Source organism: Schistocerca piceifrons, chromosome 5 (genome assembly GCF_021461385.2).
Source record: "Schistocerca piceifrons isolate TAMUIC-IGC-003096 chromosome 5, iqSchPice1.1, whole genome shotgun sequence".
Taxonomy (NCBI): domain Eukaryota; kingdom Metazoa; phylum Arthropoda; class Insecta; order Orthoptera; family Acrididae; genus Schistocerca; species Schistocerca piceifrons.
The window spans coordinates 50535246-50559906 of record NC_060142.1 but is presented as its reverse complement, the minus strand read 5'-3'; the positions used below and the strand labels follow the sequence as shown (position 1 = coordinate 50559906).

Here is a 24661-nt window from a genome sequence, read left to right as displayed (position 1 = left end):
ACGTTATTGTGATGCCTCGTGTAAAGAGGAGAAATGCGTACCATCACGTTTCCGACTTTGATAAAGGTCGGACTGTAGCCTATCGCTATTGCGGTTTATCGTATCGCGACATTTCTGCTCGCGTTGTACGAGATACAATAACAGAATATGGAATCAGTGGGTTCAGGAGAGTAATACGGAACGCCGTGCTGGATCCCAACGGTCTCGTATCACTAGCAGTCGAGATGACAGGCATCTTATCCACATGGCTGTAACGGATCGTGCAGACACGTCTCGATCCCTGAGTCAACAGATGGGGACGTTTGCAAGAGAACAACCATCTGCACGAACAGTTCGGCGACGTTTGCAGCAGCATGGACTATCAGCTCGGAGACCATGGCTGTGGTTACCCTTGACGCTGCATCACAGACAGGAGCGCCTGCGATTGTGTACTCAATGACGAACCGGGGTGCACGAATGGCAAAACGACATTTTTTCGGATTAAACCAGGTTCTGTTTACAGCATCATGATGGTCGCATCCGTGTTTGGCGACATCGCGGTGACGCACATTGGAAGAGTGTATTCGTCATCGCCATACTGGCGTATCACCAGGCGTGATGGTATGGGGTGGCATTGGTTACACGTCTCGGTCACCTGTTGTTCGCATTGACGGCACTTTGAACAATGGACGTTACATTTCAGATGTGTTACGACCCGTGGCTCTACCCTTCATTCGATCCCTGCGAAACCCTACATTTCAGCAGGCTAATGCACGACCGCATGTTGCCGGTCCTGTACGGACCTTTATGGATACAGAAAATGTTCGACTGCTGCCCTGGCCAGCACATTCTCCGGATCTCTCACCAATTGAAAACGTCTGGTCAATGGTGGCCGAGCAACTGGCTCGTCACAGTACGCCAGTCACTACTCTTGATGAACTGTGGTATCGTGTTGAAGCTGCATGGGCGGCTGTACCTGTACACGCCATCCAAGCTCTGTTTGACCCAATGCCCAGGCGTATCAAGGTCGTTATTACGGCCAGAGGTGGTTGTTCTGGGTACTGATTTCTCAGGATCTACACACCCAAATTGCGTGAAAATGTAATCACATGTCAGTTCTAGCATAATATATTTGTCCAATGAATACCCGTTTATCATCTGCATTTCTTCTGGGTATAGCAATTTTAATGGCCAGTAGTGTATTATATGCTGACCTTACGAGACACTAAACAAAACTCATTTCTTTGTCACAGAACGTGCATTCAACACAGCTTATTTTGCCTTTGTAAACGGACACTTACTGAGGGGAACAACCATAGGAAAACGTGACATGTTAATACAACATTAATAGCAGTTTATTGAACACACAGATGAGTTACAAAAATGATTCGGTTAGGCAGGCGTGCGACCGCTAGTCTTGACGCAGGACGGAACGTCGCAGCACGGCGCTCTGACACACACCACCTGTTCTGGCTCGCAGCGCTCTCCTTTGGCGCAGGGCGACGACCTGCAGGGATCCGGACACTGCAACAGAGACGTGGGATATTTTGAGAATGGAGCTTCGGACGTGAACAGTTTAGGAGCAATTTCAATTTCCAGAATTCTGTGTTTATAACTGAATAAGGCCTGAATTGCAATTAATCTTTGTGGTATAAGTAACCATGGTCATTGAATTGTCATTTTACAACGAATTTCCAAGATGCAGCCATTCACTATTGAGTGTAAATTGTAATATCCCTGAAAGGTTAGCGACAAAACGTCTAATCATGCTAGTAAACGATCGCAGTTTGTGGCTAATATTGCCTCTTTCTGACTGTATTTATCGACAATGAAAGTCATGAAGATCATGTGGTACCCTTACATTCTGACCGCATGAACCGTATTGTTGTGCTTTTCAGTCAAGTTGTCTTTCTTCCCGTAATCGCAGCTTTGCTTCTAAGGTGCTGAGGTACGCGAGCGAAGAGTCGTACGTGGCGAAGGCTTTTCGATTTATTGCACAATTCCAAGCTGTCGCAATATTTCCGACACTTCTGGGGTCTTCCCTCTTGTTCAGTCACCTGCATCTCGCAAAGGAGCAAAAATGTTCCTCAAAACTACACACTCAGAATAGTTTGTGCCGACCTTTTGGTACTCAGATTCTCAGTTCCAAATAACACAAACGAAAGTACACTGACGGAAATGGAAAGATGTTACATCACGAAAACCTTGACCGAGGGCTACCAAAGTGATACTTACATGTCTCTGGAACATGTTGACTAGAAGTTCATCCTTTAGCGAGCTTATTTTCAGTATTTTCAGCACAGTAAAAGTCATTCCTACAGATGAAGAACGATGGGAGGACAAAGAGGCTATTGTGCGTATCTAGCGCGTGTGTAACACATGACGAGGAAGTAATTAATAGTGCGGAAAGAGCATTCCAAATGATGAAAAACGAATATAACAAAAAAACTTTGTCCTGAAACACAAAACTAAGATGCTATCAAACAGTGAGAAGGCCTGAAAAACTGTGCAGAGAAGAAACACTTCGGTGAAGAAGATCTGGGGATCTTGAAAAACTGAAAAAAGCTAAATGAAGAGGTACAAGGAAAATACTGGGGCCTAGAAGTAACAGTAATATTGAATATAAATTAAGATAAAACGGGAGTCGTATTTGAAAATGGAAAAGGTAATTCATGTAACGAAGAAAAGAAGACTACAGTTTTATGGACACATATAACGAATGAATAATAAGTTACTAAACAGTTACAAATCCAATTTCACATGGTTCATCCAAATTGACAAAGATATGAAAAACACAGAAAATAAACCGGACACGATAGATAACAGAATGACTTTTAGAGAAGTAACAAAAGAGGCAGGATTTCACGATAGAAAGACGTCTGAAAAAGGAAGAAACTGGACCCAGGAAGAAAAGGAAGAGACAGGATTTCACGTAAGAAAGACGTCTGAAAAAGGAAGAAAGTGGACCCAGGAAGCAAAGGAACGAAAGATGAAGAAAGTCTGGCAGCAACGAAAAATAAGGACAAAGAAGCGAAACCAAAGTTGATTTAACGTACCCTCCAAAAGGGTTGTTAGAATAAATAAATAAATAAATAGTGTGGAAACTTCAAAATTCTTAGATCTACATATTGTTGATGATTTAAATTGGACAAAGATCATTTTGAAATTTCTAAAACAGTTTAGTTCAGCTACATTTCCACGTAGAATCACTGCAAATATTTGGGAAGAGACAAATCATTAAGCTGACGCATTTTGTATATTTTCATTTAATAACATCAAACAGAATAGTGTTCTGAGGTAAGTCGTCTTTAAGAAAGAAAATCTTCATTGCTCAAAAACACGCTGTAAGGATAATATGTCGTGCTCGCCACCTATCATCTTATGGAAATCTGTTGAAGGAGATGGGCGCCCTGACTATTGCTTCATAGTACATTTATTCACTTAAGAAGTTTGTTGCAAATAATCCATAACAGTTCTAAAAGGAACATCGATGTATACAATTACAATACCAGAAGGAAAATTTGCATTCATTATTCCACATAAAGATCGTCTTTAGCACAAAAAAAAAAACGGTTCAAATGACTCTAAGTACTGTGGGACTTAACATCTGAGGTCATTAGTCCCCTAGAACTTAGAACTACTTAAACATAGAAGTTGCAGCATTAGGAAATTGCAGCGAAATTCAGGAAGATCTGCAGCGGATAGCCACTTGGTGCAGGGAGTGGCAACTGACCCTTAACATAGACAAATGTAATGTATTGCGAATACTTAGGAAGAAGGATCCTTTATTGTATGATTATATGATAGCGGAACAAACACTGGTAGCAGTTACTTCTGTAAAATATCTGGGAGTATTCGTACGGAAAGATTTGAAGTGGAATGATGATATAAAATTAATTGTTGGTAAGGCAGGTGCCAGGTTGAGATTCATTGGGAGAGTCTTTAGAAAATGTAGTCCATCAACAAAGGAGGTGGCTTGCAAAACACTCGTTCGACCTGTACTTGAGTATTGCTCATCAGTGTGGGATCCGTACCAGGTCGGGTTGACGGAGGAGATAGAGAAGATCCAAAGAAGAGCAGCGCGTTACGTCACAGGGTTATTTGGTAACCGTGATAGCGTTATGGAGATGTTTAGCATACTCAAGAGAGGCGCTCTGCATCGCGGTGTAGCTTGCTGTCCAGGTTTCGAGAGGGTGCTTTTCTGGATGAGGTATCGAATATATTGCCTCCCCCTACTAATAGCTCCCGAGGAGATCACGAGTGTAAAATTAGAGAGATTCGAGTGCGCACGGAGGCTTTCCGGCAGTCGTTCTTCCCGCGAACCATACGCAACTGGAACAGGAAAGGGAGGTAATGACACTAGCACGTAAAGTGCCCACCGCCACACACCGTTGGGTGGCTTGCGGAGTATAAATGTAGATGTAGATGTAGAAACGCAACTAAACTAATGACATCACACACATCCATGCCCGAGGTAGGATTCGAACCTGCTACCGTAGCAGTCGCGCGGTTCCGGACTGAAGCACCTAGAACCGCTCGGTCACCGCGGCCGGTTATCACAAAAAGAGATGCATGAAGCTGCAACAAAAATTTTTAATGACTTACCGTTATATGAGATGTCTAACAGTCAGTACCAAAGTATAATTTGAAGACAATCTGAAAATTTTATCCTTGACAATTCCTTCTATTCCGTAGAAAAATTTATATTATCGTAATGTTTGAAAGGTGATGGGTAGGAATTACTAACTCACATCTCCATACTAAAAAAAAAAAAAAAAAAAAAAAAAACTTATAAATGTCAGCACGTAACCATATTTACAAATTAATTTGCGACGCGAATGCAAAATGACATCATTACGATTTAACGTGCAAATTAATCCATGGAACATGGAACTAACCAGCTAAGTAAACATTTTCGGGTGGTGATCACAGTACAACATCCCCGGATGATCTGCAAGCGGAGCCCAGTGTCCATTATTCAGACGCACGCAACCAGCGGTTGTAAGTAAGTCGCTGTTACCAAGTGTAAACAAGTCAACTCATACAGTCCGTATTTCCACTTCTGTACAGTATTCATACCAATAGGTTGAGCAGTGGGACATTCGAAAGAAAGTGGGCGGAAACCCCAGTTGATAGAGGTCAATTGAAAGCGAGTGGGATCACTGCATGTTATGCTGACCCCACCAGCGGTGATTACGGAAAAGATACCCCTAAAAATCAAAGTGTCATGCCAGACTGCAGACTGCCCATAACTTACAAATCAACAGCCCAGCATGAATTATCATTACGCCAGACGCAGGTCCAACCACAACAGCTCCAAGAGATATAGGACTGCATCAGCAGGCCACTCTTCCGGCGCTGCTACCACACCAACATGCAGAATTTCATCAGCTCACGCAGCTCCAGGATGAGTTACAGCAACAGCAGGTTGTCAACAACACCACTGGCAACACCTGCGATGCACAGCTGTCAGTTCGGCGAAGCCTCGAATTAGGTCATCATCTATAGAGGAAAGCGCCAGAGACTTCCTCTGGACTCAGAGAGGCAGTGTATGTGAGGAGGGAGGAGATGGAGCACAAGCTCTGATTATGGGAGAGCATAGAAGGAAGTCGGGCGTCTCCTTTCAAAGGAACCTTCCCGGGTTTTGTCTTAAGTGATTTAGGGAAATCACTGAAAACTTAAATCTGGATGGCTGGACGCCGGTTTGAACCGTCATCCTCCCGAATGCGACTCCAGTGTGCCAACCACTGAGCTCCCTCGCTCGGTACAGTTTGTGTGAGTATCGGCACCCTACTACTGATAACAGTGCTGGCATGTCAGCTACAGTCAGTTGTTCTTCGCAGCTCGGACTTACCGTAAATGACCAGAATGGCGGCATGTTTATACATGTAGACAGTCATGGGAGCAATTCCACTCAAACTGTGGCGGCAACTGTTATACCCGAAGCACTAGACTAGCAAAACAGAGGATTTCAACGATCCTAGCTAAAAGCAATCGTTATGGTTACTATAATAAGGGTCCGTGTACAAGGTGGTCCATTGATAGTGACCGGGCCAAATGTCTCACGAAATAAGCATCAAACGAAAAAATGGTTCAAATGGCTCTGAGCACTATGGGACTTAACATATCAAACGAAAAAAACTACAAAGAACGAAACTCGTCTAGCTTGAAGGAGGAAACCAGACGGTTCTATAGATGGCCCGCTACATGGCGCTGCCATAGGTCAAACGGATATCAACTGCGTTCTTTTAAATAGGAACCCCCATTTTCATTACATATTCGTATAGTATGTAAAGAAATATGAATGTTTTAGTTGAACCACTTTTTTTGCTTTGTCATATATGGCGCTGTAATAGTCGCAAACGTATAAGTACGTGGCATCACGCAACATTCCTCAAGTGGGGACGGTATTTGCTTCGTGATACATTACCAGTGTTAAAATGGACCGTTTACCAATTGCGAAAAAGGTCGATATCGTGTTGATGTATGGCTATTGTGATCAAAATACCCAACGGGCGTGTGCTATGTACGCTGCTCGGTATCGTGGACGACATCATCCAAGTGTCCGGACCGTTCGCCAGATAGTTACGTTATTTAAGGAAACAGGATCTTTTCAGCCCCGTGTGAAACGTCAGTCACGACCTGCAACAAATGATGACGCCCAAGTAGGTGTTTTAGCTGCTGTCGCGGCTAAACCGCACATCAATAGCAGACAAATTGCGCGAGAATCGGCAATCCCAAAAACGTCGGTGTTGAGAATGCTACATCAACATCGATTACACCCGTACCATATTTCTATGCACCAGGAATTGCATGGCGACGACTTTGAACGTCGTGTACAGTTCTACCACTGGGCACAATAGAAAAGCCGGCCGAGGTGGCCGCGCGGTTCTGGCGCTGCAGTCTGGAACCGCGAGACCGCTACGGTCGCAGGTTCGAATCCTGCCTCGGGCATGGATGTGTGTGATGTCCTTAGGTTAGTTAGGTTTAACTAGTTCTAAGTTCTAGGGGACTAATGACCTCAGCAGTTGAGTCCCATAGTGCTCAGAGTCATTTCAACCACAATAGAAAATGCGGGACGATGACAGATCTTTTGCACGCGTTCTATTTAGTGACGAAGCGTCATTCACCAACAGCGGTAACGTAAACCGGCATAATGTGCACTATTGGGCAACGGAATATCCACGATGGCTGCGACAAGTGGAACATCAGCGACCTTGGCGGGTTAATGTATGGTGCGGCGTTATGGGAGGAAGGATAATTGGCCCCCGTTTTATCGATGGTAATCTAAATGTTGCAATGTATGCTGATTTTCTACGTAATGTACTACCGATGTTACTACAAGAGGTTTCATTGCATGAAAGAATTGCGATATACACTCCTGGAAATAGAAAAAAGAACACATTGACACCGGTGTGTCAGACCCACCATACTTGCTCCGGACACTGCGAGAGGGCTGTACAAGCAATGATCACACGCACGGCACAGCGGACACACCAGGAACCGCGGTGTTGGCCGTCGAATGGCGCTAGCTGCGCAGCATTTGTGCACCGCCGCCGTCAGTGTCAGCCAGTTTGCCGTGGCATACGGAGCTCCATCGCAGTCTTTAACACTGGTAGCATGCCGCGACAGCGTGGACGTGAACCGTATGTGCAGTTGACGGACTTTGAGCGAGGGCGTATAGTGGGCATGCGGGAGGCCGGGTGGACGTACCGCCGAATTGCTCAACACGTGGGGCGTGAGGTCTCCACAGTACATCGATGTTGTCGCCAGTGGTCGGCGGAAGGTGCACGTGCCCGTCGACCTGGGACCGGACCGCAGCGACGCACGGATGCACGCCAAGACCGTAGGATCCTACGCAGTGCCGTAGGGGACCGCACCGCCACTTCCCAGCAAATTAGGGACACTGTTGCTCCTGGGGTATCGGCGAGGACCATTCGCAACCGTCTCCATGAAGCTGGGCTACGGTCCCGCACACCGTTAAGCCGTCTTCCGCTCACGCCCCAACATCGTGCAGCCCGCCTCCAGTGGTGTCGCGACAGGCGTGAATGGAGGGACGAATGGAGACGTGTCGTCTTCAGCGATGAGAGTCGCTTCTGCCTTGGTGCCAATGATGGTCGTATGCGTGTTTGGCGCCGTGCAGGTGAGCACCACAATCAGGACTGCATACGACCGAGGCACACAGGGCCAACACCCGGCATCATGGTGTGGGGAGCGATCTCCTACATTGGCCGTACACCACTGGTGATCGTCGAGGGGACACTGAATAGTGCACGGTACATCCAAACCGTCATCGAACCCATCGTTCTACCATTCCTAGACCGGCAAGGGAACGTGCTGTTCCAACAGGACAATGCACGTCCGCATGTATCCCGTGCCACCCAACGTGCTCTAGAAGGTGTAAGTCAACTACCCTGGCCAGCAAGATCTCCGGATCTGTCCCCCATTGAGCATGTTTGGGACTGGATGAAGCGTCGTCTCACGCGGTCTGCACGTCCAGCACGAACGCTGGTCCAACTGAGGCGCCAGGTGGAAATGGCATGGCAAGCCGTTCCACAGGACTACATCCAGCATCTCTACGATCGTCTCCATGGGAGAATAGCAGCCTGCATTGCTGCGAAAGGTGGATATACACTGTACTAGTGCCGACATTGTGCATGCTCTGTTGCCTGTGTCTATGTGCCTGTGGTTCTGTCAGTGTGATCATGTGATGTATCTGACCCCAGGAATGTGTCAATAAAGTTTCCCCTTCCTGGGACAATGAATTCACGGTGTTCTTATTTCAATTTCCAGGAGTGTACTTCCAATATGATGGATGTCCGGCACATAGCTCGCGTGCGGTTGAAGCGGTATTGAATGGCATATTTCATGAGAGGTGGATTGTTCGTCGAAGCACCATACTATGGCCCGCAAGTTCACCGGATCTGACGTCCCCCGATTTATTTCTGGTGGGAAAGTTGAAGGATATTTGCTATCGTGATCCACCGACAACGCCTGACAACATTTGTCAGCGCATTGTTAATGCATGTTCGAACATTACGGAAGGCGAACTACTCGCCGTTGAGAGGAATGTCGTTACACGTATTGCCAAATGCATTGAGGTTGACGGACATCATTTTGAGCATTTATTGCATTAATGTGCTATTTACAGGTAACCACGCTGTAACAGCATGCGTTCTCAGAAATGATAAGTTCACAAAGGTATATGTATCACATTGGAACAACCGAAATAAAATGTTCAAACGTACCTACGTTCTGTATTTTAATTTAAAAAACCTACCTGTTACCAACTGCTCGCCTAAAATTGTGAGCCAAATGTTTGTGTCTATTACAGCGTCATCCATCACAAAGCGAAAAAGTGGTCCTACTAAAACATTCATATTTCTTTAAGTACTACACGAAAATGTAATAAAAAATGGGGGTTCCTATTAAAAAAAAAACGCAGTTGATATCCGTTTGACCTATGGCAGCGCCATCTAGCTGGCCAACCATAGCGCCATCTGGTTCCCTTCTTCAAGCTAGCCAAGTTTCGTTCTTTGTAGTTTTATCGTTTGACGCTTATTTCGTGACATATTTGGCCCGGTCACGATCAATGGACCACCCTGTATAATATACCTTGAGAGTAATCGCAAAATGTGGGAACATTTCGTCCTATGGATGTAGGTATACTCTCGTTTAAAGCAAGTAACGATGTAATAATCAAACTGCTGATATCAAAGAGGAATAAGGTAAGAGTTGAACTCATATCTAGCAATCTAGTTCACTTATGTCATTATCACTGAAGGAGAATGTTCTGTATCGACACACATGATACATAAGGAATTACCCACAATATCGATACGGATTTAAATGATGACGACATAGTAATTGATATTCATAAGCATCAATTCATTGCTTAATTGGTACATCTCGAGTTTAATTCATAAACGATTTAAATTCGTCGCAGTCTGAGTTCTGCCCTTGTCAGTTAACAGATATTCAGCGCTTGTAATAATTTACTGCAATAACTGCCGAGATTAATCCATCTACTTTTATACTGATTATTTCTCTTTCCTGCTGGGAGCTTTCTATGTGGTATTTTCTGTAGTTTCGTTGGGCCCATGAAGAGTCAGGGTAGCAGAGAGAGCCAGGGCAGTGACTCGCTGACTGGTTCGACACCCTGGCAGTTCTGATTCGGTTTTCAAAGGAGAAAGCGACGGGGCTGAAGTGAAGTGTCCATTAGCACCAGGTACAATGTCACAACTGAAGATCTGTTTGTTCCGGGCTCCTGGGAGCCGCACTCTAGCAGTTTTTTTCATAATGTGCCCTGTGTAATATGGGGTCCAGGTTTCCATTCAAAGAATTTATGTAACGTGCTGTGACGAGCATCTGCACTAATGCAGGATCTTGGTTTTTACCAGCAGTGCCTTCTGGTCTAAAAACACTTTAAAAGTACTGTTTTTCACCAAAGAGTCGCCCTCCCGGGATGCTATGTTGGTGGAAGCTCACCATACACACTGATCTCTGTATTTCGTGAGAAGTGACATAACTTCCTTGTGTTCAATAATTCTTTTTTATGTTTGTAAAGCATTGGACCTACTTTCTGGGACTCCTATACCAGGGTGAACACCCAATTGTTCTAAAAGTTGTAAGAGGTTTCCTCACTGGTTAATCTTAAAGAATTGTGGAGAAGAGAAAGTCAGGAACCATTTTTCAAGAAATTCAGTCGTGGAGACTAGCGTATTGGCTGAAGTGAGAAAAACGTAACTCAATAGTTGAGGTGCAACACAGAATTGTTTAAGAACTGCGTACATTGGAATTAGTCAGTTGGTTAATATTGAGCAACATTTTATTGCTGGGGAGCTAGTTATTTGGCTAACAACAATATCATTGGCCACCATTTTGCAGAGCCTTTCTCACTGAGACACAGGATTTGTCGGGAGTAGTAGAGAGAAGAATGTTTCAGAAGAGAGCACTTGGTCGACGGATTCTGAAGGTAACACTTTTGGCTGCCGATTCTGAAGAGAGCGCCTTGTCTGTCGAGTCTGAAGAGAACAGATGTTGCCACAATTGACAGCTGATGTAAAGCAGACGGCACCAGACCATTGCACTCACAACTCTCCACATTACTGAATGCAGAATATGGTGAAAAACTGTAGCGTTGGTCAGCAGGGTATGAGACTTACTGAATGTCTTTAGATGCATTGTTAGGATAAAGGAGAGTCCGCGAATCTCTTGTTCCCAAGCAACTGAAGATTTACTCACGTCTCTATTATCGGTGTTACATGCATGATGTAGTTTTCCATTCTTTTGAGACAGTCAGGCTATCACCTTGCGTGCATAGTGGATTTGTTTTTCTATAACTCAATTGTAAGATCCCAGTTTTGTCCCATTTGCCTAACAATCTAGTCTCTGCCAGTTCATTTCAGTGCTAGATTATGACTATTCCATGTTAACAGTTGTCAGTTTTCGTGATCTCTGCATTTTTTAAGATCGAGTAGCTCCTATGATTATTTCTTGTTCGCGTGTACTTTAGTGTGGGACATTATAATTAATAGGGGTTAATGTGGATCAGTGTTCCAGGTGGTAGATGACCCCCTATTTATCATGTCTGATGTTTGCTAGGACCAATTGTTATCTGTTAGTTACCTATTGCGCTACAGACCTGCTGAAGTATATGAGCCTACGGGATGCCATCTATCGGGCAATCCAACCAATGCGATCATTCTGGCATCCACCGGGGCATGTTAAAAGTTCAGTTGACCCCCCACAATATGCCATCACCTATATGGTTAAAATTAAAAGCATACTCTTAAAAACAAGAGGTCAGTGGTGAATCCATCTATCGATTTACTGTAGGACTTCAGGTGACATTCAGGTCTCGACGACATCCATATAACGTCTCATTTTAATTGAGCTGCGGGGTTCTACACCACAGTTAGTTTTATAACTGCCTCCGGTTTTATCACGTATGGACGCAGGATCGGAGTAAACCATGTTGCGCCAGGTGTGTTAGTGAACATGATCACACACAGTGTAGATCAACATGTCCTCCTAGATGCCTGTACTGCTCTGTTAATCACCATTATACCGACTGGAACTTTATATTATGTCCTAATTTACCGTCAGGTACAAGGGCGCCGCCGTTTTTGGAGTTCTAAATTCACAAACCTATATGCAATTGTATTCATATACGATGAATGGAAAATTCCCGCCAACCGACGTGCATATGTCGTGAGATCTGAATAAATGTACTATTTAATTTATGAATCATGAGTTACATTTTAACTCAAGATGTGAGAAAAAAAAATCAGATTTTCTTTGCTCTAAAGGTTCACTAAAATTCAAGTCTTGCAAATAGCAACCTCACAATAAATGATAATTAATTGAAACCCTCAGCCGCCGACAGGTGATGGTGATATACACGATGGGGACAGCCGAAGATGTGTGCCCCGACCGGGACTCAAACCCGGGATCTCCTGCTTACATGGCAGACGCTCTGTCCATCTGAGCCACCAAGGACACAGATGAATAGCGCGACTGCAGGGACTTATCCCTTGCACGCTTCCCGTGAGACCCACATTCCCAACTGTCCACAATCTACATACGTAATGTTCCTACTAGACATTATCATTTATTCTAGAGAAGCTGCACGGTCATCAATGGTATCTGTTCTTTCGAGAACAATGCTTTTCAAAACATTACAGCAATCATTCATCGGCAGAGGGAATAAGCTATTAAAATATTATTTTCTGTATTACAACTTACAAGAGATATTTACTACTGATTCCTAATTAAATATGTTTCATAATAAAATGTCACCTATCTGACGATGAAACACATAAAAAAAATACTTTAACGTTATTTAAAGGACTCACAGCGCGCAAATCGTTGCAACATAAATATTGTACTATGTTTTCGTTTCCCTTTACGAATAAATTAAGGAAGGAATGGCAACTTACACACAACCATACCATCTGCGATTATTCCAATAGTATCTGTTCAGCACACAAGACAGGTTATTCAGCTCGCATGAAATGCGGCACACCGTGGCTGGTTCTCCTCTAGTCGGTCAGAACTACCCACGAATGCGTGTCTTCGTTACTACTGTTCTGACTTGGCAAGACAGCCAAGTCACTATGAGGTGAAGCTGAAAGGCACGCGCTTAAGCTCACGCAGGCTGGCGCGAGGTATGGAACAGTTAAGGGAATTAATAGTAGCAAAAAAAGTACGTAGCTTCGGGAATACTTAACTTGAATCCATAATTGGTGATCATCGGTCTGACGGTACATGCATCACAAGATAAATAGCAAATGATAATGGCGCCTTGTTCAAATGACGTAGCTGAAGGCTATGCTAACTATCGTCTCGGCAAATGAGAGTGTAATTTGTCAGTGTAGTATCGCTAGCAAAGTCGGCTGTACAACTGGGGCGAGCGCTAGGAAGTCTCTCTAGACCTGCCGTGTGGCGGCGCTCGGTCTGCGATCACTGACAGTGGCGACACGCGGGTCCGACGTATACTAACGGACCGCGGCCGATTTAAAGGCTACCACCTAGCAAGTGTGGTGTCTGGCGGTGACACTACAACTACTGCAACATCCGATTGCGCACGTCAGTGCTTCATAAGTCCAGTTCGGATAATTGTGGCCAGTCAACTTCCCTACTACCACAGTCATGTACACTTCACTTCGTCAGCTGCACAATGTGCTTACTCTGCAGCACCTCACCTCGGGGATCAGTTACCTGTCATCTCGTCATAAACGAAAGACGAGGTCTCACTTAGCTAATAAGGAGCCTTTGTACATCCATAAAACAAAAACTTCTGCAAACTCCTTCTCTGTTGCTGCTGTCTGGCTCTGGAAAAAGCTACCCTACAGACAGTTGTGTGCCTTGTTGTTTTTATGAAGCAGGTGAAGCACTTATTTCCGTTGGCCTCATACGCTCCCCCAACGGTTAACGTACATGACCGGTTTCCCTTTTGTCAAACATTAAGGCAAATACTCCCATATTCTTCCAGTTTGTTTGTTACTCTTTCCAGTTCTCCACTAGTCACGCTACTTTCTTTTCCCCTGCCTACATGATTCGTTCTTTACCATGTTCTCTTTCTGTCCTTCTTCTACAGTTTCTCTCTCGTCCATTCCTGCTAGTATTCATAGTTTCAATCTACTTGCGTGTAAGTTGTCTTAATTGTTGTACTTGCAGTAAACAGATATCAACTCTGTTTTTTTTCTGCACTATCCATAACATACTAGTTTCCAAATGTTGGATTCTATGTTCGATGTTAGTTATAACATGCTTGTCACAAAAAAATGTAACGGACAACGACTGGTTAGATGTACGAGACAGCCTAATGGCCCCCAGTATTTCAATGTTAAAGAAATAATTATACTGTTCAGAAGGAAAACAATTTAGGCATGAAACAAAGTTTCTTTCTCACCTCTTCATCAGCAGCTCTAGCAACAGTTGACAACGCCAGCAGTACAAAGCACAGCTTCAGTAAGATACTCATAATTTCTGGAGAAGCGTCCCTGGAACAAAGATTTTGTCTGAGTTATTTTACACTTTAATGTATTGAAATAAACATATAGGTATTTAGTTTTTTTATCGATCATTAGCAACTGTAGTTCTTAGACAAAAGAAATCTTATTTCTTTACCGGTTTAAGACACCCAATTCCTTTCTTCGGATGATTCTAAGCGTCGCATTATTTGCGAGTGTCAAAATAAGATGTATGGAGCATACTGCTGTGAATGAATGTTGATAGAAATGTAAACTGAAATAAATATAAAACATTTGTGTTTGTTTCTTTGTTACATCAGCGACGAAGCAAGTACGTGGGAGAGGACGGCAGTTTTCACTGCTGCACGGGTTGTTCGCATGGCCGAATGTAATCTGCCCGGAGTCGACGGCCGTGCAGCCTGCAGCTACATTTAACTGCTGTGTCAACTGTTACGCCAGTATAACAAATAAAATAAAATACTGTATATGTCAAAATATGTTCAGTTCTGACCTACCCATGACTGCTTTTGTACATTCTCATAAACTTACATTAATTATATGGCTGTAGCATGTAAATTGCTCTGTGCAATAAATATGTTTCATATATTGAAGATAACATAAATATGTTGCTGGAATGATTTGTTTGATATTACCCTAACCAAGATGTTTTTGAAAATTATCTAATCAGAAGATACTTCGAAGAACTGATAATACTGATATAAAACAAAATGGCCTTTACAACTCTAAAGTGATACTCTGTGGTTATCTGCAGTCCTTAAACGTTAAGTCTACTTGGATTTTACGCTGAATATTTCCCATATTCTTGAAGGATAGGAGCAGGACATTGTCTATCAGTGAAAATTATAGTGATTAACAGTCCCAAAAATGTACATATTGAACACAATCTTTAAAATTTGAATTAACGGTTGATTCAAATTAATTATTTCGCTTGTCGAAGATCATTGCATACTGCGACATCAGTTTTAGGATGACATGGAAACGCAATTACCTGCGCCACTAATAATCGCCATTTTGGTGGAACTTTTTTGGTATTTACTACCGAAAAATAAAAGGGATGTTGTGGCCACAATTAAACCGCAAGAAAGCGATAAGCTGCCTCCTGAGTCGAGACAAAATCTTCGAAAGTTAGTGACGTGGCATTCTAATGATTGTAGCAATTTCGGTAGTACAACGACGATTTCGATATCATGTTCGGGAGTGCATCAACGACGATTTCGATATCATGTTCGGGAGTCCATAGTCATTATACTGTTATCCCACACTAGGAGGATCTTTCTGACCATCCAGACCTTACGCCTCTCACTTTCCATATCCTCCTCGCCACTGTAAGTGCCAATATCTTCCTCCACAGTCCCTCAGGTCAGTTCCCCTTCCATCATCCTCTCTGTCCATCTTCTTCTCCCGCCTTTCTCTGTTCATCTTTTCATACTCCCATCTCAATCTCTAAACATCCTCCTCTTCCTCCTCCTCATTTCCCTTCTCCTTCTCCTCCTCGTTGTCTCTGTCCATCTCTTCCTGCTCTGCTCTTTAAGTACATCTCCTCTTTCCCCTCTCTTTTTGTCCTCCTCATCCTCCCACCTCTCTGTGTGTCCATCTACTCCTCCTCCCAGTTTCTGTCTCTCCATCTCCTCCTCCCACCTCTCTATCTGTCCACCTCATCTTCCCACATCGCTGTCTGTCCACCTCCTCATCCTCCCTTTCACTTTCTGTCTCATCCTCCACCTGTCTCTGCCTGTCAAACTCCTCCTCTTTCTCCATTTCTCTGTCTTTGTCCCAGCTCTCTCTGTCCTACTCCTCCTTTCCCCTCTCATTGTCCATTTTCTTCAACGCCCTTTCTATCTGTCCACCTCCTCCTCACCCTCTCTCTCTGTCCAACTAGTCCTGACAACTCTTTGTCTGTCCATCTTATCCTCCCCTATCCTTCTGACTACAGCAACCTCCCACCTCTATCTGTCCATGTCCTCCACCATACTCTCTCTGCTTCTCCATTTCCTTTTCCCCCTCTGTCTACATCCATCCACCCATCTCCTCCTCCTTCTTCCCCTTTCACTATCTGTTTCCTCCTTACCCCTCTTTCTGCTCAGCCATGCCTACCTCAACATGTAGCCCCAGCAACACTTTCTGGTACTACCTATACTGACAACTGTCGTGCCAGTGTGGGCTAGATGGGAGAATCTGAAAACCCTATTCACCTGTATCTCTTCTCCTATAGGAGCTAGGAGGTTTCAGCCTCACAATGTTGATTCCCAGAAAGTAAATAGTATGTGTAGAATCGGCAGCAAAGAAACACCAGAAAAAATAGTTCAGGTATACATGCTGACATCGCAAGCACATGATGAAGAGCTAGAGAAAGTACAAGAAGATATTGAAATGATAATTCAGAATGTAAAGGGAGTTGAAACTCTAATAAACATGGGAGATTGGAACGTAGTTTTACGGAAGGAGTAGAAGAAAGGGTAGCAGAGAACATAGGAATGAGAGAGGAGGAACACAAATTCAGTTCTGTAACAAATTTCACCTAGTAATAGCGAATACTCTGTTCAAGAATCACAAGAGAAAGACGTATGCTTGGAAAAGGGTGGGAGATACTGGAAGATTTCACTTAGATTATATCAAGGTCAGGCAGAGATTCCGAAAACACACATTGGATTGTAAGGTGTACCCAGGAGCAGATATTGTCTCAGATTACAATTTAGTGACGATAAACAGTAGGCTGAAGTTTAAGAGGCTAGTCATGAAGAATCAATGCGCAAAAGAAGTGGGAAATGGAAATACTAAGGAATGCAGAGATACACCTGAAGTTCTCTGAGGCTGTAGATACTGCGCTAACAAAAAGCCCAGTAGGCAATCCAGCTGACAAAGAATGGACATTTGTGTAAAGGGCAATCACAGAAGTCGGAAGAAAGAAAAATTGGTACAAGGAAGGCAACTGCAAAGAAATCATGGGCAACAGAAGAAATACTTCAGAAGACTGACAAAAGCAGGAGGTACAAAAAAGTTCACGGAAATTCAGGAATACAGAAATACAAGTCACTTAGGTAAGAAATAAATAGGAAGTGCAGAGGAGACTGAGAATTCGATAAATGAAAAATGTGAAGAAATCGAAACAGCAATGATTGTCGGACCGACTGACTCATCATACTGAAAATTCAATATAACCTTCGTTGAAATTAAAAGGAAGGGTGATAACGTTAGGACTGCAATGGGATTTCTACTGTTAAATGCAGAGGGTTGAGCGGACAGGACGAAAGAGTAAACTGTAGACGTCTGTGAGGGGAAGGAATTGTCTGATCATGATGTGATAGAAGAAAAAGTAGGAGTCGACCGGGACGAGATGGGAGATATTGTATTATTCAGAATTTAAAAGAGCTTTGGGTGATTTAAGACAGAATAAGGCAGAAGGGATGGATAACTTTCCATCAGAACTTTAAATCATTGAGGGAAGTGGAAACCAAACGACTATTCATGCTGGTACGTAGAAAGTATGAGACAAACGACGTACCATCATACTTTCGGAAAAACATCATCCACATGATTCCAAAGATAGCAAGAGCCGACATTATCGTACAATTAGCTTAATAGCTCATGCATTCAAGTTTCTGACAAGAGTAATATACAGAAGAATGGAAAAGAAAATTGAGGATCTGTTAGATGACGAGCAGTTTGGCTTTCGGAAAGGCAAACACACCAGACAAGCAATTCTCACGTTCCAGTTGATAATGGAAGCTGGACTGAAGTAAAATGAAGACACATTCTTAGAATCTGTCGACATGGAAAAGCTTTCGTCAAAGTCAAATGGCCCAAGACGTTCGAAATTCTAAGAAAAATAAGGGTAAGCTAAGGGAAAGAAGAATAATGTACAATATGTACAAGAATCAGGAGGGGAAAATATGACTAGAAGACCAAGAATGAAGTGCTCAGATTAAAAAGGGAGTAAGACAAGGATGTGGTCTTTCACCCCTACTGTTAATGCATTGAAGAAGCAATGTCAGAAATAAAAGAAGGATTCAAGAGTGGGATTAAAATTCAAAGTGAAAAGATATCGCCGATAAGATTCGCTGATGACATCGCTACCTTCATTTAAAGAGGGGGAGAATTACCTGATGTGCTGAACGGAATGCACAGTCCAATGAGTACAGAATATAGGTTGAGAGTAAATCGAAGAAAGAGGAAAGTACGGAGAAGAAGCGAAAATGAAAACAGCGAGAAATTTGGCATCAGAATGGCGTTTCTCGAAGTAGACGAGGCAGAAGAATTCTGCTACCTAGGCAGCAAAGTAAATCAACATGGACTGAGCCAGGAGGGCATACAAAACAGACTAACACTGGCATAAAGGGCATTCCTGGCCAACAGAAGTCTGCTAGTGTAAAACATATGTCTGAACATAAGGAAGAAATTCCTCAGAAAGTGCGTTTGGAGCGTAGCATTATATGGGAGTGAAACGTGGACTGTGGGAAAACTGGAACAGATAGAATCAAAGTATTTGGGATGGGGCGCTACAGAAGAATGTTGAAAATTAGGTGGATTGATCAGGCAAGAAAAGAAGAGGTTCTTCACAGAATTGGTGAGGAAAGGAAAATATGGAGGACACTGACAAGAGGAAGGGACAGGATGATAGTATCTGCTAAGACATCTGAAAATCTGTTCCATGGTACTGAAGGAACTGTAGAGGGTAAAAACTGTAGAGGAAAACAGAGATTGGAATATACCCAGAAAATAATTCAGGACATAGGTTGTAAATCCTACTCTGAGATGGAGACTTTGACACAGTAGACGAATTTGTGGTTGGCTGCATCAAACCTGTCAGAAGACTGATGTTAAAAAAGAAAAAGTGCACCAAATTTGTTGCAACGGATCCAGTGGTTTATAAGGAGATGGTGAACATACACAGATACACTTCTACATCACTTATATATATATATATATATATATATATATATATATATATATATATATATATATATATATATATATATGTATATATATATATATATACTAGTGTTTTCCCTTCAGTTTTGTCCATGTTTGCGTTTGACATGCGTATTCAACACACCTGCTCCTCCCCTCTCTGTGTCTACCTCTTCCATTGTCTGTCCACCTCACCTTCCCATGTTTATCTATCTGTTCCTCCCCAGTCTCTCTGCATCTTCGTCTCCCCCTCTCCCTCTCTTTGTCCATTTCCTCCACCCTCTCTCTCCAATAATTTCTTCCTCCCTACTGCCTATGACCATTTTCTCCTCCATCTCTCACTTTCCATCTCCACCTCCCTCTCTTCTTTTTTCACCTGTCCCTACCTCTCTAAACCTTGCACTTGCCTCAAGCACTTACCTCTCCTCCTCTGTCTCTGCCCATTCCCTCCTTGCACTGGCTCTGTCCATCCCCACCATCTATCCATCTCAACTTCAGCCACTCCCACTACTCTTCCCATAACTTCTACTCCCTCTCCTACTCCCACAACAAGCCTTCATGGAGGGTGGGCAGGACATAAGTGTTTTGAAGATCATTTATTTGGCCATAATGCACAGGCCACCACGTAAAGTAGTTTGATTAAGCTGGCTCATATTATTGCAGCGCAAGAAGCTTGTCATGCAGTGCAGCCTACATGCTGGGACCTGTAAAATCGTTTCTTACACCTGGCATGTAGGCTTCCCTGCAAAGTAGGTTGATTTGGCAGGTTGATACTGTTCCCACAGAATATGCCTGTCATGCAGAAAAGCCAGTACATCAGAAGCTGGAAAAAACACACACCTCTACTCCTATTGGTGTTAGGAGGTCATAAACCCCACTGTGCTGGTACTTATGAGACCTGTTGTTTTTGTGTCAAATTCAGTTGAAATAGATTTACGCGTTTGGGAGAAGATCTCAGACATATACATATAATGCACATACCGTCTGTGTGTGTGTGTGTGTGTGTGTGTGTACGTGTGTGTGTGTTTCTTACAAATAGCTTCTTCCTCTCTTTCTCTCACTATTTCTAGCAGATTGTAAAGTTATTTTTTAGCAAATATTCTGAGAGGATGTTCAGAAGGGATATAAAATACTCTGAATTGATATCTGTTGATAGCCATAACGACTATCTTGTATATCATATCTGATCATGTATTATACTTGGCTTTTCATACATTTGAACGTCACGAATTCATTAGCTTACACAAATTCGAAGTGTACCTTGCTGCATGTTAAAGTACTTAATCTATGTTTCATGCGAAACATGCGCCATTTACTTTCATTGTATCTTTCTCAGGGGCTACGTTGCAAATGGTTGCCATGCTTCCATTTATCTTTAGTTAGAAATTTTTAGCAGTCCAGGTATGGCGACGCTGAAGCTGATCTTGGAGCTGTGCAATTGCAGAGGCACGTTATTAGGTAATGTAGGCAATGGGTGAGAACCACCTTTGTTCCTCCACAAATGGAGCCTATAGTGCACTTTGAGCCAGTGTAGATTGTGGTTGACAGTGCATGTCTAATTCTATCCACAACTTTTTGCCATCAGTGAACCAAGTCGTCGAAGCCAGTGGGGTTATTAATGATTTAGTTCAATGTCTGTGGGCATATTTGAAGGCATGAACTGCGTTCGCCAACCTGTGTGAACACTACGGAATAGTTCCGAAAAGACTGCCATGTTTACGACACACCTATCAGAAGTTTAGGCTTGGTGCAAAAAGATCGACCCAGTAATTCGTGTTGCAGAAATTGCTCAATACACTCCTGTTTTTGCGTCATGCAGACGCCCTTGATATAACTGGTGAAGATTTCCAGAAGTCCAGTGCCAATTACTGCGCAAGTTCATGTATCTACACCTACGTAAATACTTCGCAAGCCACCATGTGGTGTATGGCGGAGAATACCTTGTGCCACTACTAGTCATTTCCCTTCCTGTTCCAATTGCAGACAGAGTAAGGGAGAAAACACTGTCTATCTGGCTCCATATTATCCCTGATTTCTCTTGTCTTATCTTCGTGGTCTTCACGCGAAATGTACGTTGGTGGCAGTAGAAACGTTCTGCAGTCAGCTTCAAATTTGTATACCAATGAGTGCAGCCGCGAGTCACCAGGAAAAAGAGAATTTTAGAATCAACATATCACGCAAAGACTGTAGCAGCCAGTTACAGTACAGTAAGTCGAGCAAAATAATCTGAACTGCCTGTCGATGCACTGCCATTACTTCGTAGGACGTCAGTTCGAGTTTGTGCAGAGCTCTATGTACAAAAGTTACTGACACACTAGTCTGTAGTGCTAAACGGAGCTAATTATTTCCAAGACCACTTCTAACTCCTCCAGTTCCGTTGAAAAGGGTACTCCACTTGTCACAGTCCGACAAAATGACTGGAGAATAAGTGCGTATTGGAGCGAACCGGCCTGCCTGGCAATCCTTCCTGTGCAACGCCTTACATGACATTCCCTGTACTCTTACTTTGCAGTCCAAGCCTTCTCTCACGCATCCTTTCGTCCAGCGAATCCAAAAAAAGTGCTGTATTCGCTATTTTTTTATTTCCCATCTGCAGGGTAATAAATAAGACCTTTTGTTCATGTTTGCCAAGTTAGACAGCAGAAACGAGCACACTTTTCAACAATAAAGATAACTGCCGTCAAAACTCGCCCAACAATTTATGTGGCCCATGGAATAAGTCCCACCCTAAGCCACTCTACCAGGCTCCTACTAGTAGATTATTCGTTCGCTCTACCAACATTACTGGTAGATTCGACGCCAGACAGATTGTGTGTGTGTGTGTGTGTGTGTGTGTGTGTGTGTGTGTGAAATCTTATGGGACTTAACTGCTAAGGTCATCAGTCCCTAATCCTACACACTACTTAACCTAAATTATCCTAAGGACAAACACACACACCCATGTCCGAGGGAGGACTCGAACCTCCGCCGGGACCAGCCGCACAGTCCATGACTGTAGCGCCTCAGACCGCTCGGCTAATCCCGCGCGGCGACAGATTATGGCGCAACTTGAAAATGAAGTAGCTGACTTATTTATAAGCCTCTGCCGACGATGCAAATATTTCGCATTATACAGTGTTTCGATTCACCTTATATAAACTAGGTACAAATATACACACAGCACCACTCAACTCCGAAAGTTACACAAATAAAGCTATTCAAATGGTTCAAATGGCTCTGAGCACTATGGGACTTAACATCTGAGGTCATCAGTCCCCTAGAACTTAGAACTACTTAAACCTAACTAACTTAAGGACATTACACACATCCATGCCCGAGGCAGGATTCGAACCTGCGACCGTAGCGGTCGCGCTGTATTAAAGCTATTCTGCAGGTCAAGTTGATACACGTAGACCTGCGAATATAACAGAAACAAAATTTCAGTCACACCAACACGTTTCAGTGCTTAGAAAAAGTTTTTGGCCTTGCCACCGTGTATGATACTAAAACGGCGAGAGCCAAGGTTCATGAACAGAGAGTGAAGGGACATGATTTAATACACAACTGCGTAACGAAAAATTAATTTTCTCTACATGATAAACAAAACAGTCACTGCGGAAACCGTATGTCTTAGCAATTATAGTTGTGACTGAGAATTGTTTCTCAATATATTATGGTATAGTCATGGAAGACTATCACAAGCTGGTTGAACAGTACGTGCTTTGATCATAACAACAAACTCATTACAGCAATGGGATTCCACCACTGCAGACGTTCAGCATCACAATGCAGCCGATTGATGAAGGCTTCAAAACGGCATAAATTTAAAAAAAAGAAACAAAACAGTCACCCTACGATGTGGAAGCATATTTGTAACGCCAAGCTTAAGATAGCCTTCATATAATCTACCTGAATCCAAGGAAAGTCAGATTTTTTCTATATTAGTATTTGCTGCCAAGTGATACTGGCGACTGTACTTATAATTCCATTATAACTTCGGTCACATTCTGCAGACACTTGTATTGGATTGGAAGCAGCATTATTTGTTCTATGCCATGGTTTATATCTCTCCGATTCCTAGGAACTGAGGATACTCAACAGTAACCATTGACCAAGAAAAGTAAAAAAAACGCCGCGGTTACGTCATTTGTTCAATATTTTAACAACTACCAACGTTGTATTACGATTTGGTAAATCACATTAAGGGTATTGGTGTCTGTATCCCAGCACATCTCAAACCATTCATCTTTGGATTGACCTTTTACAGTCATTGTCCTGGAATGGATACATTCCACATTCGGTTTCTTGCCAATTTGTCCATCACAACCAGTGAATTGTGGACTTCAATTAAACGCTGCTGATTGCAAAGAGGGAGAAACACTTCAAACTGTTATTAATTCACTTTCGTAACTCACATACTATGTCATTTCTGCTAGTAGTAGGTTTATAAAACATTGATTCTTGCGCTGATTTAGTCGTACTTGACAGAAACTTGAAACTCTTTGTTTGTGTTGGTGTCAGTCAAATGTTGAATCAGTTTCAGGTTTACACTATAGCCATTTGATGTACATGCAATTCTTTGCCCACTAAATCAGACAAGAATTCTGACGAGAAGACCTACAAACAACACACATTCTTCGAGGGAACGACACAGTCAATGCCAGAGCGCACGCATACACCGTACATTTATCACCAAATTTGTGTCACCACAACTATCTCCCAACGTCAGTACTTACACAGACACACACCAACAGGAACACAGCTCCGCGTTTGGAAGCCGCTGACTGACTGGCAGTGCGTGCTGTCTTTTTATGGGGCTCTTGGCAACCGACGCGTTTAACTGGAGGAGGAGAGGGGAGCAATATCACCGTCCCACCTCCCCACCCGCCAACCCCCAGAACACGTTAGAGGAATGTGGGGGAATCACCTGATGCACAGACTTCCCGCTAACTCAGCGAAAACAAGTTTCGGCGTTACCAGCTACGCGTGGCTGATACAACAGACCTTGTAAGGAAAGAGGTTGTGTGGTGTCACAATACCTCATGATAAAGATTCTGTTGTCTTTTTCCTTTCCTTTGTGCGGCTGCAAACGTCTACGCGGGAAACACCAAGGTCTTCTACGAAGAATGCAGCTATGGACGCGTGCTGCAAACTGAACAAGACCGCTCTTTGTTGGTTGTCACGATAGTCTAACATAACAGTCGCGACTCTCCGTCTCATTTTCGTTGTCCCCAGCGATAGCAGCGCCTCGAGCGGCCAGCAAGCAATACTTCTGAATACGATGTGGGATGAGTACG

General features: G+C 43.3%; 1 long non-coding RNA gene across 1 annotated transcript; it reads right to left on the bottom strand.

The window, feature by feature from the left end:
• Nucleotides 1-1312: 1312 nt before the first annotated feature.
• Nucleotides 1313-24169, bottom strand: LOC124799253. The gene is made up of 3 exons (XR_007016996.1): nucleotides 24101-24169; nucleotides 14396-14486; nucleotides 1313-1503 (listed from the first exon to the last, which is right to left on the bottom strand). It is a non-coding gene; the product is annotated as an uncharacterized LOC124799253 (long non-coding RNA).
• Between the last annotated feature and the right edge of the window lie 492 nt (nucleotides 24170-24661).